Source organism: Schistocerca gregaria, chromosome 3 (genome assembly GCF_023897955.1).
Source record: "Schistocerca gregaria isolate iqSchGreg1 chromosome 3, iqSchGreg1.2, whole genome shotgun sequence".
Taxonomy (NCBI): domain Eukaryota; kingdom Metazoa; phylum Arthropoda; class Insecta; order Orthoptera; family Acrididae; genus Schistocerca; species Schistocerca gregaria.
The window spans coordinates 709,332,144-709,347,638 of record NC_064922.1 but is presented as its reverse complement, the minus strand read 5'-3'; the positions used below and the strand labels follow the sequence as shown (position 1 = coordinate 709,347,638).

General features: G+C 38.1%; 1 protein-coding gene across 1 annotated transcript in view; it reads left to right on the top strand.

Annotated features, from left to right (window-relative positions):
• Positions 1 to 1,231: 1,231 nt before the first annotated feature.
• The window catches only part of LOC126355995 (glycine receptor subunit alpha-2-like), a 651,703-nt gene continuing 637,439 nt past the window's right edge, over positions 1,232 to 15,495 (top strand). Inside the window, exon 1 of the mRNA XM_050006618.1 lies at positions 1,232 to 1,425. The gene's annotated coding sequence lies outside the window, so the exon portion shown is untranslated. The remainder of the gene's footprint in view (positions 1,426 to 15,495) is intronic.

Genomic DNA, 15,495 nt, shown 5'->3' with positions numbered 1-15,495 from the left:
CGCACATGGCTCTGAAATTCATCATAGTCAGCACTGGTTATCTGTAAAGTTAATTTATTCATAATTAAAGCCAATATCTTCTCAAGAATATTTAAACTTCTTAAAAATTAATATAACTCAGTTCAATAAGAAGACTTCATTAACCCACCAGAGAAAAGGGATTCGAGTTTAAAAGTTACCGCATAATATTACAACTTTTCCAATAGCGACAGGTGAAATATCTTTAATCGATTGAAGCATTGGCTGACAATCGATTCTAAACGTAAATAAATGTAATCTATTGCTTCTAAATAGGCGAAGAATTTCACCACCGACGACTACATAATTTGTGAACAATCACAGGAGACAGTAACTACCGCAGAATACCAACGAGTAACTATCCATAGCTACCTGAAGGAAAAGCAGATACCTCATTGCTATTCATAGAAACAACCATAAAGAAATGTTATTCATGGACGTAAGAAATGACTTAAAAAATAGTTTTTCGAGCAATTCTTGAGTATTACCAGTCTGTTATTATTAATAGATTGGATTAATAAAAGATATAGGGAAGGTCTAACAGGTAGCAGGGTGTTTCGTTACAGCATCATTAACACACAGCGAGCAATGGTCAACGAACTCCCTCACAAACGGAAAAAATGAGGCATCGGGCATTACGGAGAGGTTAGTTTTACATTTCCTACAGAGTGCCTTCCAGGAAACGAAATGATTTAAGGATTGGAGCTAATTAAGAGTTTTGCTGACCACGCGCCTGTTGCGAATGGAATAGGGATATCTGGAATAAACAGTAGCGTCAATAAATCCCTCGAACACACTCCGCATAGCAGCTTGCGGAGAATATATGTAGATGTAGTTTAAGATAAGTTCGAAGTCCCTGTAACTGTTTCCAGACACTTCAATCTCCTGATATCCATAATGTGACTTGCATTAAGTGCCCTGATGGATTTACGATAGTTATGTGTTTTATAAAAAAGGAACGGAAGGAAACAAATCTTTTCAGAAATAAGAAATATTGAAGTAATTGGAAGGAATAACTTGACAGATACAGGAGACAAGGTTTAAAGGATGTACTTGCTGCTAGCGCATGCGCCGTCGCGGTTAGTAATTTCATTGTAGCCGAACTCGGTGCACGTGGTGGTGGCAGAGGAGACGGAGGGCCACAGACGCCGTAGGGTGTGGGAGGCGCAGGCGCCGCGCGGCCGCCAGCTGCCACCTGCGCGGCTGCGTCTGGACAGCAGGCAGAGCACGGCAGCGGCGCTACGCGAGCCACCAGTCGCGCTCCGACGCTCGACGGTGGAGCACGGGGCTGCCTACATCCCAGGCGGCAGGCAGGCGCCACAGCGCCGCTACCCGTCACACGCTACCGGCCGCATCGCGGGCAAGGTGTTACACCGCTGCAGCCTCGTGGTGATTTCATTTCTTTCTGTAAGTGAACAAGGGAAAACTCAGTAACCTACAGTAGTGTTACGAAACTATTTATCCAACTATTCCATGAACTGTGGTTGGAAACGACTGAGCTCTTGTCTGTTGAGATTCTATTGACGACCTAGAAATTCTTTGAAAGCATGATACTGTTGGTGACGAATATCTGAAGAAGCTGAAGAAGCTAGTACGTCATGTTTACATGTCACATTAGCATGTTCACACTTATTTTTGTAAGGAATAGGATTTTTAATAGTGTGACTATTATCGCATATGATAGACATTAATTTTCTTCAGTTTATTGTTCATATTTAGAACACATTTGCTCTTTAGCTAGGCTATTTTGGAATTTACAATGTTACGTTCTTCCAGTTCCTTGCACTGCACAGAACATTGCATTTACCGCTGTTGTTGGTACCCATTGCTACCACTAGTTACTCATACATAATGTCTTAAACAAGACTGGTTGTACAGAATGATGCCAACTGCATACAAGCAGATTTCTCTCCATTTCGTAGAAAATACAATCTTCCATTTTCTAAATTAAAGAACAATAATGACGATCAGATGGAGGGAGTATGAAGTATGTGCTTGAGGAGAACAACACTAAGACAAGTTGTTATACTTCATTCTGTTACGTTATATTGTGTGTTACATTGGAGTCTATGTAATATTTACATACAAAGCATACTGGATATGAGACAGAACAATGTGTGTTGATTCTTTCAGCCTGATATGTATAAATATGCCATGTGGTATGATTAGAAAATTATCTTAGCTGTAGGGTTGAAAGGCTTCCATTACAAATGTACATAATGAACCAGAGCTGTAAGGTCACAGGAGACAAATTTTCTTAAAATTTTACGTTTGGTAATTCTTAATGCAAAAGTTTTGGCTTGATTATGAATGAATGCTGTCTCTAATTTCTGTGAAATCTGTATTGATATTCGCCGTGTATGTTGACGCACTGAATGTGTCATACCAAAATCGAACAGGTACAAAAGCCTAAAAATTTGTCAAAGAGATTGATTTTGTAGTTTCTCTTGTGGATATAGAATGGGGGAGGGAGGGGGGAGGTGCGACTGATTTTTTAGTTGTTCATGAAGTACGTTTTCATATCCTGAGGTGCTTGTTTAGCAGTATGTATAAACTTGTCAGTGGAAGCAAACCCAACGAAGCTGTTTCTTGGTTCAGATTTACACAAAGGTTATCATCATAATGGCACCTACATATGTAATATATAAAATGCTCAAAGAAGAATATCACATTGAAGATATCTAACACTAAGTATTAACAAGCATGACATTAGACAGAATTCGTTTATACGACTGTGTAACTATCCTGATATAGTAAAACACACAGTTTTAAATATTTATCTTATCACGAAGGTCTCTTACATTTGATGATCCTCAGATTTCAATTCTTGAAGTCAATAGCAGCAAAATGGACCAAAGCATCCAGTGTTAAATGAAAGACGTGTTAAGTTCTGTATGGGGCTCTTAGATACTCTGAAAATAATTTCAATCTCAGTACAGTGCTAAACAAACATGAAAGCCTTTCATCTGACAGTGATTCAGTTAACCAAACTAACCACATTTGTTACGGAAACTTACCAGAAAACGAATTTAATATGAATAACATCAGAAATTTGTAGACTCACGGCACTGAAGGTCAATCAATAGTATTTGTAAATTCGGATTATAGATTTACGATTCCTAAGTAGTAGATGATGATGGAAGTAAATTAAACATTCTTTACTCTCTGTATTGCACTGCAGTTATTTTGTGAGATTAATCTCGACTATAGTCATTAATTGTGCAAAATGATATTATTACCATATTTCTGAATTGAAAGTTTCAAGACCTGTTTCTCTGCATGTTGAGTTACTCACTATCTCACACACAGAAATCCATGACTTTAATGATTATTTGCTTATCTCCAATTGCATATAAAATGTGACGATATGAAGAAAGTAATGTGATGGATGGTTGCAAGTAACATAATATAACGAAAAACCAAACAAAGTATTGACACAATGTTAAAGTATCCCAGTTAACCAAAATCCCCCATGTGGAATAGAATGAAAGAAACACAGCTTCCTGTATACTAATTGGATTGTGAATGAACATTATGTAAATTTTATTTATTGATTCCTGGAGGTATCTCTTTGCATCATGTAGTAAAGTGAAATGATGCAGTTATATTTAAAATATTCAGTTACCCTGTTGTACACAAATGCTCAGTTCAGATGATTGACCGTGATCTTGCCATTAAATAACGCTGAAATTTATTAACTATATCTGCCACTCATGATGTATATTCAATTAATGTTCAATTATGGAACAAAACAGCCACTTACAAAGGCAATCACAAACTGTGTTATGTGATTCATCTCCATATTACACCCACCCTCATGCAAGATCTTAAATATCCGATGATCGTTACTTGTATAATTGAAGTACTCCATAAGATTTTAACATAATCGCAAAGATAATCTTGTGTCATTTTCGACATGAATAAATTTCTCTGGTATCTGGTATGTCTAATGCAATCCCTAAGTTTACTTTTATCTGAGATTGGTTATGAAACTTATTAAATGAATCATTTAAAATCCCCAACATTATCTTTGTCTAACGATACGTTGTCCTACTAATGTTCGGCTGGTGATGAAGATAAAGTGTGTCAGGCATGATCATACTTGTAGAATCATTATATCGTGGTACTTACAATGAAATGCATTTCTATTACTTTCTGATAGTTGATTACTCTTCCCTTGTACGTAATATAGGCATAGAATTTCATCCCCTTCATGTTTCATCGTCGATTTTCACCTAGTACATGTACCTCAGTTCCATAATCGTAGGACTTCTTTTATTAACATACAATATCGATTCGCTGGTTCTGACAGTAATGGACCTAAACCAAAACTCTCCAAGACCCATCTACGTGATCGCTTGTACTATCCACTGTTACTTCAATCTGTTCAGAACTAAAACTGGCATTTGAGAGATTGCACATAGATCTGTTCGTTAAGATTTGATAAAGATGCATTGTTTCATAACAACTACTTTACGAAATTAAATCTGAATATTCCCTATGTGATATAAGCCCTACAAGCACTTTTTATAACAACATGTTCTATGAAGAAATTGTATGTTTAACTACTTAGTGGCTTTTTTTCATTACAGTTCACATCTACTTTACTGTTCATAGTGAATATCTTAAAATTTGAGTTTTCAAAGTAACGTTTCCTAAACAATAAAGACAAGGCAAACGTTCTCAGTTACTGCAATATTCTCCATCTATATTATGATGGAAAAAAGAAAACTCACTGAAAATGACAACTGGAGATCGAAACTGCTCTAATTACTTCCTTTATCACTAAATTATACTGGCTGTGTGCAGGGAACTGTAATGTTACTTCATCGCTTATATCTTGTAATTCATGTTTCTGTTGTATCTGAGTATGGATTTTAGAAAATTTACTGTCACTCTCACCAGCTAAAGTAATAATCAGTTAATGACCATACCACTTCCTTAGTTGTTATTTTAAGTAGCTGATTCAAAACTCATTTTCGGTAAGATCCTCTGTGAAGAATAGACGTGATAATTTTTATTTAAGGCATCTGAACCTTTATTGGCACTCCTGTTGAAACAAATTTTTACTAGCTGTCATATTACTGAGAGGTGGTGTAATCTGTATTACACATGAATGTGAAGTAAATGTAGATGTGATTATAAAATATAATACTTTAAAAAGAAGGAAACAACAAAAACATCTTTCTTACAACACTAATATGAAAGCTGTTGATTGATTGTACAGATATTCCCAGCTTGGACACTGACATATGTACTTTCAGATCATATAGAATTTGGAGTTATAATGTAAGTGTAAATATTATCCTGCTAAAGCGCCTAAGTACTATTGAAAATGCATTGAAATATTCAGCTAACCTCATAACACACACAAACTGTTTTGATAGAGATTTTTTCAAGAAGCTTGTGTCCAAATAAAGATTCGCACATATCGGTGAATACTAGAAACACAGGAAGAGCGTTAACGATGAATGTCACAATGAAAATGTGGTTACCAGTTTGTCAGTTTGAATTCTCGTTTTGGTCATCAATTACTGTGGAAGAAAATACTCCATGAAATAATGACTCAAAATGATAAAGAAGTTTATAAATGATCCTTGATCTTGTAATACAACTTATTACGGCTAATCGCTCAGTTTCATTGCACACTTTACACTGTTCAATTTCAGCCAAAATCAGATGTACTAAAAATTTTAAATTTTAACACATTAATAACAGTATAGTAAACGAACAGTGAACGAGACGATGAACCACATATCAAGTGTTGTCATACACAATCGGATAAGATGAATGTGACTCTACCAGTCAGATGTTACGTCACTAAGGTATTGTGTTTGAAGAGGGCAAATACCAGCTTACTGTAAAACACATTTACCAACAAAGGTAGGTTATGTGCACTGTGGAATCATGAGCATCCATATTAGAAAAGTAATTCTTGCCATATTAAAAAATATACTGTCTACCTTTCGGTCAATACTCGCCTCCAAAAATCGTCATTTGTTGGCAAAGTTTCAAAAATTTGCAATTGTTTATCAGTAACCTACACCTTTCATTTATGTATCTTGTGACGAGACGCTAAGTATCAGGTGATGAACAACAATATATTGCACGTTATACATATTGCATGTTATATATAGATGTCAACAAACATTTGTAACAGTAGTGTACTACCGGTTTTAAGAGATCTGATATAGGCTAAAGCAGAAACTGATCGTGGGTGAAGTGGAATTGAGCACATCTAGACTCTGACAAACTTACAGAACCAGTATGTATATATCTATGTATATTTTCAAACGTGCACTAGAGAACTTAAGGTCATATCATTAGTACTATCCGCTGAAGCAATCAAATCTTATGTGTTACTGTCGTCACACATAATGTGCTAAGAGCTGTGACAAAGAAATGGTTTTTAAAGTTGTCTCAAATTGTACTCTCATGATCCAGCTTGAGGAGACCATATTTCATTTACATTACTTGATTAATACAACACATCACTGCCCATGTGATCAATGTCATCAACAAAACACAGATAAATATCCCGCCATTAATTACTAAATCGGTCATTGATCCCGAAGAACCGACTACAATTCAGAATAAAACCGGTCAATGTGAATCAAAAATGTGTGTAGTAACTTTGATTGTTATGCACTACTGATTCCTGTAAGAGGGACAGTCTCTTATGAATATGACTACTATGTATATGAAGATTTTTAACTGGTGATGTCTGTACCCCACAAGCACCAGCATCCAAAACACATCAGACCAGCATATGTACACAAACCTCATAATACCAAGGACACTGAAACACACATGGTGCAACACGTTAAAATGATCTAAATGAGGAAATAAATACAGATGACATAAAATCCAAAATATTCATCGCCAATAAGAGAAAGAGAAACTTTGTTATCATGGAATATTTTTAGCTTTCTTGCCATTACATGCCTGTTTAATTTTCAAACAGTTACCAAAATGTGATGTTCGTGATTGGTAGAAAGATATAATACCGTACAAGGAACTAGCTAAATATACTTCATATCAGATTTCTTGTGTACATTGAGGACAGCAAGTACTATTATTAATGTCTGTGGGTCTAAGGTTTTTTGTGAATTCATCCATTAAATTCTGTGGAAGCACAACACATTTCCGAAACACTTCCCGTTGCTTCACACAATGATGTGCATCTTAACTCTGCGAACTCTCAGATGACCTACCGAACGAAATGTAGAGGCAGTATGTAAATACTATCACTTTTAATTCTATTATCTCATTCACAGAACTAAGGTCTCACCTATAAAGATGTGTGACAAGTAGTAAAGAATAATGATATACAGATAAATATTTAATATAAAAAGTACTGAAACATGTATACCCAATAAACGAGCAATTTTCCAAGCAACTGTGAAAGTGTGATTTCTAAAAACACACTCACTTCGGTACTAAATCATGTCATAATTGGCAAAAAATTAATTTTAAATGCAGAGTCACAATCCTACTGGGTCAAATTTCATAGTGGTAAATTTAGCGTGAAATCCAATAGTGCGTCAGTGCCTTACATGTTACAGTTTACTGTACACTTGTAGATGGCAAAGGAAATGTTCTACATGTCGTCCTCGAATTTTGAGTCAATACCACACTCGTCTCTATAGTCACTTACGAATTCTTTAAAATACCTATGACGATCTCGTAATTCCTGACAATAACGCGGAGTTCGCTACACCATTTCTTCAACCGTATCAAGGACAGTGTTATTGACTTCACTTTTGAAGTGACAATATAAAAAGAAAAGCCTGAGGTCTGAGGCGAGGTTACCTTGGAGGCCGAGATACAGGTACAGCCTAACCTATCCATCCTGGACCACAAGTTTGTATTTGCTGTAGTCTTACATTAGCAGAGGAAGGTGCCGCTTCCCCATCATGCATCTACCATGTTCCTAAGCCTATGGTCACAGAGAATATTTGAGGCCCACTAGATTATTACTTAATCGACAAATTCGTTTTTGAAAACTTGCACTCGTAATGCCATATTCGTAATAACAGGAACTTTGCTGTCGACTCATTTTTGTAACCTTCTTTACTGGAATGTCTGTGAGTCTCCTACAGTATACTCTTTCATGTTTCAGGTTCCACTATAAATTATGACCAATTTTGTATTGATACTGATCAGCCTAAATATTATGACCACCGACCTACAATCAATATAAATCTGTCCAGCCGATAGTAATGTCACCTGGCGAGTAGTGACTGCTGGTCAGACACACGCACAGTGCATGCAGTATCAGTGAGCGTGCTGTCCATGTGTAGAAAGGGAAGGCGCACAATCTAACTGATTTTGACTGAGGACAGATTGTGATGGCCTGCAGGCCTGGAACGAGCATTTCGGAAACTGCACGACTTGTCGGGTGGTTGAGGAGTGCTGTGGTGTCTTCAACACGTAGCCAAACACACGGGAAATTATTTCCAGACGTCATTGGGTTGGGCGGCTACCGCTCATTACAGATGTCGGACTGTTAAAACAGGATATATGGTGAACTGTGGCGGCACTAACATCAGACTCTAATGATAGGCAGAATACAAGTGTGTGTGAACACATAGTGCAATGAACGCTTTTAACGGTGGGCCACCACAGCCGGTGACTCATGCATGTGACAATGTTAGCAGTATGACATCGGCAGCTACGGTCGCAGGTTCGAATCCTACTTCGGGCATAGATGTGTGTGATGTCCTTAGGTTAGTTAGGTTTTAGTAGTTCCAAGTTCTAGGGGACTGATGACCTCAGATGTTAAGTCCCATACTGCTCAGAGCTATTTGAATTTTTGAACCACTTCATGACGATCGTCTCTCGAGGTCTGTGGCACTTTTCAGGAAGAGAATGCCCCAAGTCACTTAGCAAGGTGTGTGATAGAGTGGTTCGAGTAACATAGTGGCGAGTTCCCATTGATGTGTTGGCCCCGATCTCGCTAGATTCAAGCCCAGTCGAATGCATCTGGGATATGATAGAACCTGGCGTCAGAGATCATGTTCTCCCTCCCTGGAAATTATAGGAATTAGGTGGCTTATGCGTGCAGATGGGGTGCCAACTGCATCCAGAGTCCTAACAAGACCCCATTGTTTTAATGCCAAGATGCGTCACTGCTGTTATCCATGCCAATTGGGGACATAATCACGATTAACCTTCAAAAATGCATTTGTAAACTACATTCCCAGTGTGAATATCTTATCTTCTGCTACTAGATGAGTATGCTCCTCACCTTAAGTCAGTTTGCTGTCAAATCATAACAGTTGCTAGTAAGCGAATGATAGTATATTTTATTGGTAATTGTGGCTCATTAATTAAGCGTTGGATCTGTTCTCTATTTCAAAGAAATTGATATTACCTTCAGTAAAGTGTACGTGTACCCAGTATTCTAGCGAAGCATAGGTCGCTACGTCCTCAGTGATTTTGCGCACTGATCGACACTGCCGCTTGCGAGAGCGGGGAGTCCCAAACCCAGATGAGCGCTGGGATTAAAACGGCGTTACAGCGGGCAACGATGCGCGGCCGAGGGCATTCAACCGTCACAACAAAGGGAGGGCGTTTTAAATTGCTTCGTTAGTTGTATGCACGCAGCCACTTCGCACTCCTAATTAAATATCAGAGTTTTTAAAGGCTCGTACCCTCATAGAATTGAAGGCTGTCGACGACTCTGGATAAGTACTATATATACTATTAAGTCAGTTTTGGTAAAGGTAAACTAAGAGGCTGGTTGGATTTCTTTTCGAACAATATAGACAAAACTAAACATTAATACATTAAACGTTAGAGAAGTCCTGAAATTTCCTCCTGGAAAATTAAAAACAAGCTTCCTAGAGGCTATATGTACTTTTGCTCAGCAAATGGTGTGTGACAAAAAGTTTCCATCATTAGCCCATTCCACTTTAGCTGCAATTTAAACTGTCCTTAACACAGTAAAGAAGGGAAAGGAAAAATTTATTCCATTACTAAGAGTTTATCCTCACTTCGAAACATCACCAAGTGAAGATATCCATCAGATTGTCATGTTACAGTGTCATGTATTGTCATGTTAGTTACAATGGTAAATTACTATGATGCTCCGTCCACATTTTTTTTCATTGGTTTCTCAGTAATATGGTCTTCCATTTAGTTACCCAAAAATCGTGAACTATAAATCCCATCGCGAAGGATTATGGAGAGAGGTGTACGTTAACTGTCAGAAGAAATCTCAGGATCCCCATGTAAATTATGCGACCAACACTACGATAAAATTGCGTAATTAGTTAACAGATTTATTTCTGCGTCTTATTTTTAACGCCCTAAAAGTTACAAAATTTTGTATTTTATTAGAGTTTCGCTTGGCTTGAGAAGCCACTGTTCTGCATCATAGACTAATCACGATAATACATATCCATGGTTAAATCATATTTTAAGGAGGAAAACAGATCGCTTTCAATATATCAGCCATTGTAATCGGCCCTGCGCCCAACTCTGCCACAATTCAGACATTACGCAGTTATTACTTACAGAATGTAGAGCTCTCGAACTTTTGCGGGCACCGGTCCTTTGCCGCTCGATCCGCGCCACTGCAGCCACGTAAAGCTAAAACGCTGAGTACTATACTTGGGAGTGTGTAAGACATTCATGAATTACTGTTTTCGCAAGGCTAACATGATTTGTTCATTTCGTCAAAAGGCGCTGTTTTTAACATATAGTTGTTGCTAGAGATGATTTGAACATTTTTGTAATGCGATACACAAATGCAGTATAGATGTATGTTACGAATGAGTTAGTCATTAAAGAAGCAGTGATGCGCTATTTAATTATTAACGTATCTGCTGTATTTTTCTCTTCATTTCGAAGGTGTCACTGTCAAACAGACGTAAAATTAGCAAATGTACTTTTTTCTCCAACATAATTTGTAGCTTTAAATTGTGAATCGAAAATCGTTAACGTCATATATAATTCTTCAGTTGCTTATGTTTACCCAGTCTCACTTGTTTTCATTTGACAACCTCGTATTCAATCGATATTGTTTTGAGAATATTCCCATTTCGATGTTTTGCAGATATACAACTGGATTCAGCTGCCCCTACCTGTGTGATTTATGCAACACAAAATGCCCTGAAAAAACCGCGTTTGATATTTTAATATTCTCTTACTCGCTACGAGCTAACAGAAAAAACTAGGAGTGTCATTTTATAGGAAATTTAATGTAGGGAGTATTTTCACTGTGATATGTTTTCGCTGGAGGCCGTAATTTTCGACTTAATGAAGGAAAACGCGTTTGAATATCACTTTTGTACGTTTCATTGAATAATTCGAAAACTACAGCGTCTAGCGAAAACGTATCTCAGTACAAACATTAACTGCATAATATCTCTTACAAATATATACTCCTTATATTTTCTTTGGAACAAAGATTTGCGCATAGTCAGGGAAAGAAGATGAAATTCGTCCTTGTTTTATTTGAAGACCCTCTGGCTTGCATAAACCCCACCTGTAGGAGGAGCAGAATTACGTTCTATATCTGCCGAATATCAATACGACAATACTGTTAAAACAATATCGAAAGAATACGGGATAGGCAAATGAAAACGGGAGAGACCACAAATATTAAGTAAACTGCTCATAGTTTCAAAAGTAATCATGATACCTGTTAATACTTTTATTTCACTGTGAGACAAGACGGCCAAGACCCTCATGGAGAAATGTTTGTGGTTTCCTACAATGCAGTGATTATGCCCAGGCGTGCATCTCTGCATCCGAATCAAATCAACAGCCGCTTACGTCTGTCTTCAGTGCTTCAAATTTATTGAAACCGCATGGGGAGAAATCCGAAGCGGCACACATGTTACCAATGCTGGTTGGGCCACGTTACAGAATTTCTCTAGGAAGCCTTTACACATCTTCCATACTGTCCATACCTCTCTCCATGCAATTTACATATATTTGGAACGCTGACGAACGATATTCGTGGTAATCGCTTTGCTTCGGATGAAGAGGTGCATGCCTGAGTGCGACCGTGGTTCCGCAGGCAACTGGAAACATTTTCATGGAGGCACTAACCGTCTTTGATCCCTGTGGGATGAATATATTGACAGTTATGGGTGCTATGTTTCATATAATAAACAGTTTACTTACATTTTTCCTTGTGTCTTGTTTTCATTTGCCGGGTTCTCATTATGACAGCGAGGTTCCTTATTACGCACTCATGACACTGTTTTGCATTTGGAGTAACATGTTGTCGAGCAAGGTTTTAATAGACTTTGGGCAGATGTCCCCATTTTTCGCGTCTTCTAAACCCCTAGAATAAGTAGTTCTGGTTCTAACCCCGCAGTACACTACTTCGCTCTCGGGCGTTAGGCGGTAGCAGTGGGGCAGGGCTACTGACAATCGGGTCACGTGAAACTTTAAATGTTGTCCTTCCAATAGGTCATAACTGCGTACTATGACATTATACTTCTAATTTTAGCTTGGAGGCAATTGCTGAGGGTGACCTCTTTCAAGTGCTCTTTTTCCTCCTTTAAGTATGAGGTCAACTTCAGGACTTTTTCTTGTCAGACACTGTTTTACCTACTAATCAATATAAACTCTCTAAGTAACTTCACTGATTTCAGAGAATTATACCCGCTGTCTACTTACAGGCAATATTGGAAACAATTAATGGTTATTTGTTTTCCTGAATTCAAATATTATAAGGAATCGCATAGAGAGTTAGTAAACAGATATCCGTGTAGTCCTGCATTAGTCGTTCAGACACATGAACTTTATTAAAAGCTATGGTTCGCCTAGTTCCCCGCTGTATTCTCATTCCGTAGTTCAGTTTCCTTGAAGCTTACAGATCGAAGTAGTATGCATTTTCCTCCGCTCGTCGGACAAGCCAATCAAGACGAATTATTTGAAGTATATAAAGAGAATAGAAGCTTTCGAAATGTGGTGCTACAGAAGAATGCTGAAGATTAGATGGGTAGATCACATAACTAATGAGGAAGTATTGAATAGGATCGGGGAGAAGAGAAGTTTGTGGCACAACTTGACCAGAAGAAGGGATCGGTTGGTAGGACATGTTCTGAAGCATCAAGGCATCACCAGTTTGGCATTGGAGGGCAACATTGAGGGTAAAAATCGTAGAGGGAGACTAAGAGATGACTACATTAAGCAGATTCAGAAGGATGTAGGTTGCAGTAGGTACTGGGAGATGAAGAAGCTTGCACAGGATAGAGTAGCATGGAGAGCTGCATCAAACTAGTCTCAGGACTGAAGACCTCAACAACAACAATAAAGAGCTTTGAAGCACCTTCCACTGACAGTGCTAACTTATTGATATCTACACTGCAATCAACCAGACAGTTATTATTACTGCTTATCAACTACGTACCTTTTTCTATACATTTTGTCAGTAACTCCATGCTAATGAGGGGCCTCTTAGCTAGTTAAAAAATATCTGTGATATGTTGTAGCCAGCATACTTGTGGGACAATAAAGACATTACTGATGCCAGTAAGCGAAGCGTCAGTTAAAAGAGATATAGAAATGGAATATTTGAGGAACCTTTAAAATCGGTGAAGTTAAAGAATATACGTTTGGTGCCCAGCTCTTCATCATGGGTACGCAGGTAAGTGGACACCGATAGGATGACGATGTTTCTTAAGGGAACCACTACTGGCTGTGAAATTACTAGAACATCTGAAGTTGTTACACTTGTGAACCACTAGTAGCGAAGGGTATATATAGTTCCTAGACCACTCTCCTATTTATTGAGGGTCTGTACTATTCATCATTCTGCAAATTCCCTGTCTGAAGCTCGACTAGTAAAGCTGTTAGTGACATAATATCTGTAATTTTAATACAGCTAATTTGTTTATCGTAAGTGACCTTAAGGAAGACCGTTGTTGCTTAATATTAGTTTTGTCCGAACTTCCACCTAATAGACGGTGAACGTGAAACTAATAGATATTTTAGGATCTACCAGTGCCTGCTGTTATAAAACAAAGTTGCGACTGAGCAGCCGTTATTTGAGGGTAAAACACTCTTTCATACTCTACTACAGCTTATATGTCATACATATTTGCCCTGTGAGCTATTAATGTACTCTAAAAGGCGTAAGTTCCCCCATCTTCATCGGTATTGCGCTCGTTAATGGGGTAGGTCCTCCTATTATTGCTTTATTTTGTCACTTTATTCGAATGTATATTATTTTATTTGATGATTAGTAAAATGATGTCCAAGCCTAATATAAACCTAAGCATGTTAAATGACGGTACAAATGTAGCTCACTCTCATGTTTCCTTACAATTCCCGTTAACTATTTTACTACATTTACCACGATTTGCTTTTTACTTTAGCGTGATTCACGTGAATCGTCCACCGTAGGTTACTAGCGTAATGGTGTGTCAGCACTAGTTTGGAAGTGTGAGTGCCAGGCCATCGGTGCCTAGGAATTACGATTACAGTTATGAACAATCCATATGACTTATTCAGTTATGAGTAAATTTCACCAACGACAGATTCATTTCCTATATGCTTTCCGACAATTTTTCACACAGTGTGTAAACATATCATCAGTATTTCCCCGGTTGTTCGTATCTACTTAGAAGGCGCCGAATAAAACAGCAGTTATAAATTTCTATGACCGATACTGCCAGAGTTTTTCTTCGGAGGGCGAGACTGGAAAGGGGTGCTCTCAGTGTCGTGAGCCCAATTAAAGAGCTACTTGAATGTGACGTTCCAGCTCCAGGTTACGTTAGCAGCCAAAGCCTGAGAGAGCGGTGCGCTCTACCCACGGCCCTCCATACAGCATCCATTGACACCACTGGCAGAGGAAGACACGGCGGTCGATCGGTGACGATGGGCTGGCCAAGGTCTGTGGACTGAATTCACGTTTACGTAGTGGTAAAAGAATTCAACCCTATGCAGATCCTCTGATACTTATCATAGGATCTCAAAGACTGTCTTACACTTTCACTCAACCTGAGTGACTTTCTAAAGCCTAAGACATCTACTGGAGTTTTATGCATTCCCAGTTAGTTCACAAAGAGACGTCAGAAGGTGTTAAAGTTTACATTAACAGTGTCAGTGACACTACTGAATTATTCGCTTTGTTATTCGTTCGTAACTGTCGGTCGAACGTGGCCCTGAGAACCATGTTGCAGTGTTCATGACACTACCTGAATTTGCATTTAATTTAAATTTTGAGGATTCGTATCACAAAGTGTAATAGCGTTGTTGGCGTATAATTGATAACGATACTGCAGAATTTGCATATTCATCACACAATCAACTGATTACCTCTTTTATTCAGTAACATCAGATAGAATGTTCCATAAATAATTGCAAACACTTGTAATGAATTACATCCTAGAACTGGAACCTTAGATAACATGTGGTAATGTGGGTTGCATGTACTCCTGAAGCTTTGCTCTCACTTGACAGTGATATGCTCCTTTCATCGATAGTAAAGAGGCAATTTGGACAATTACT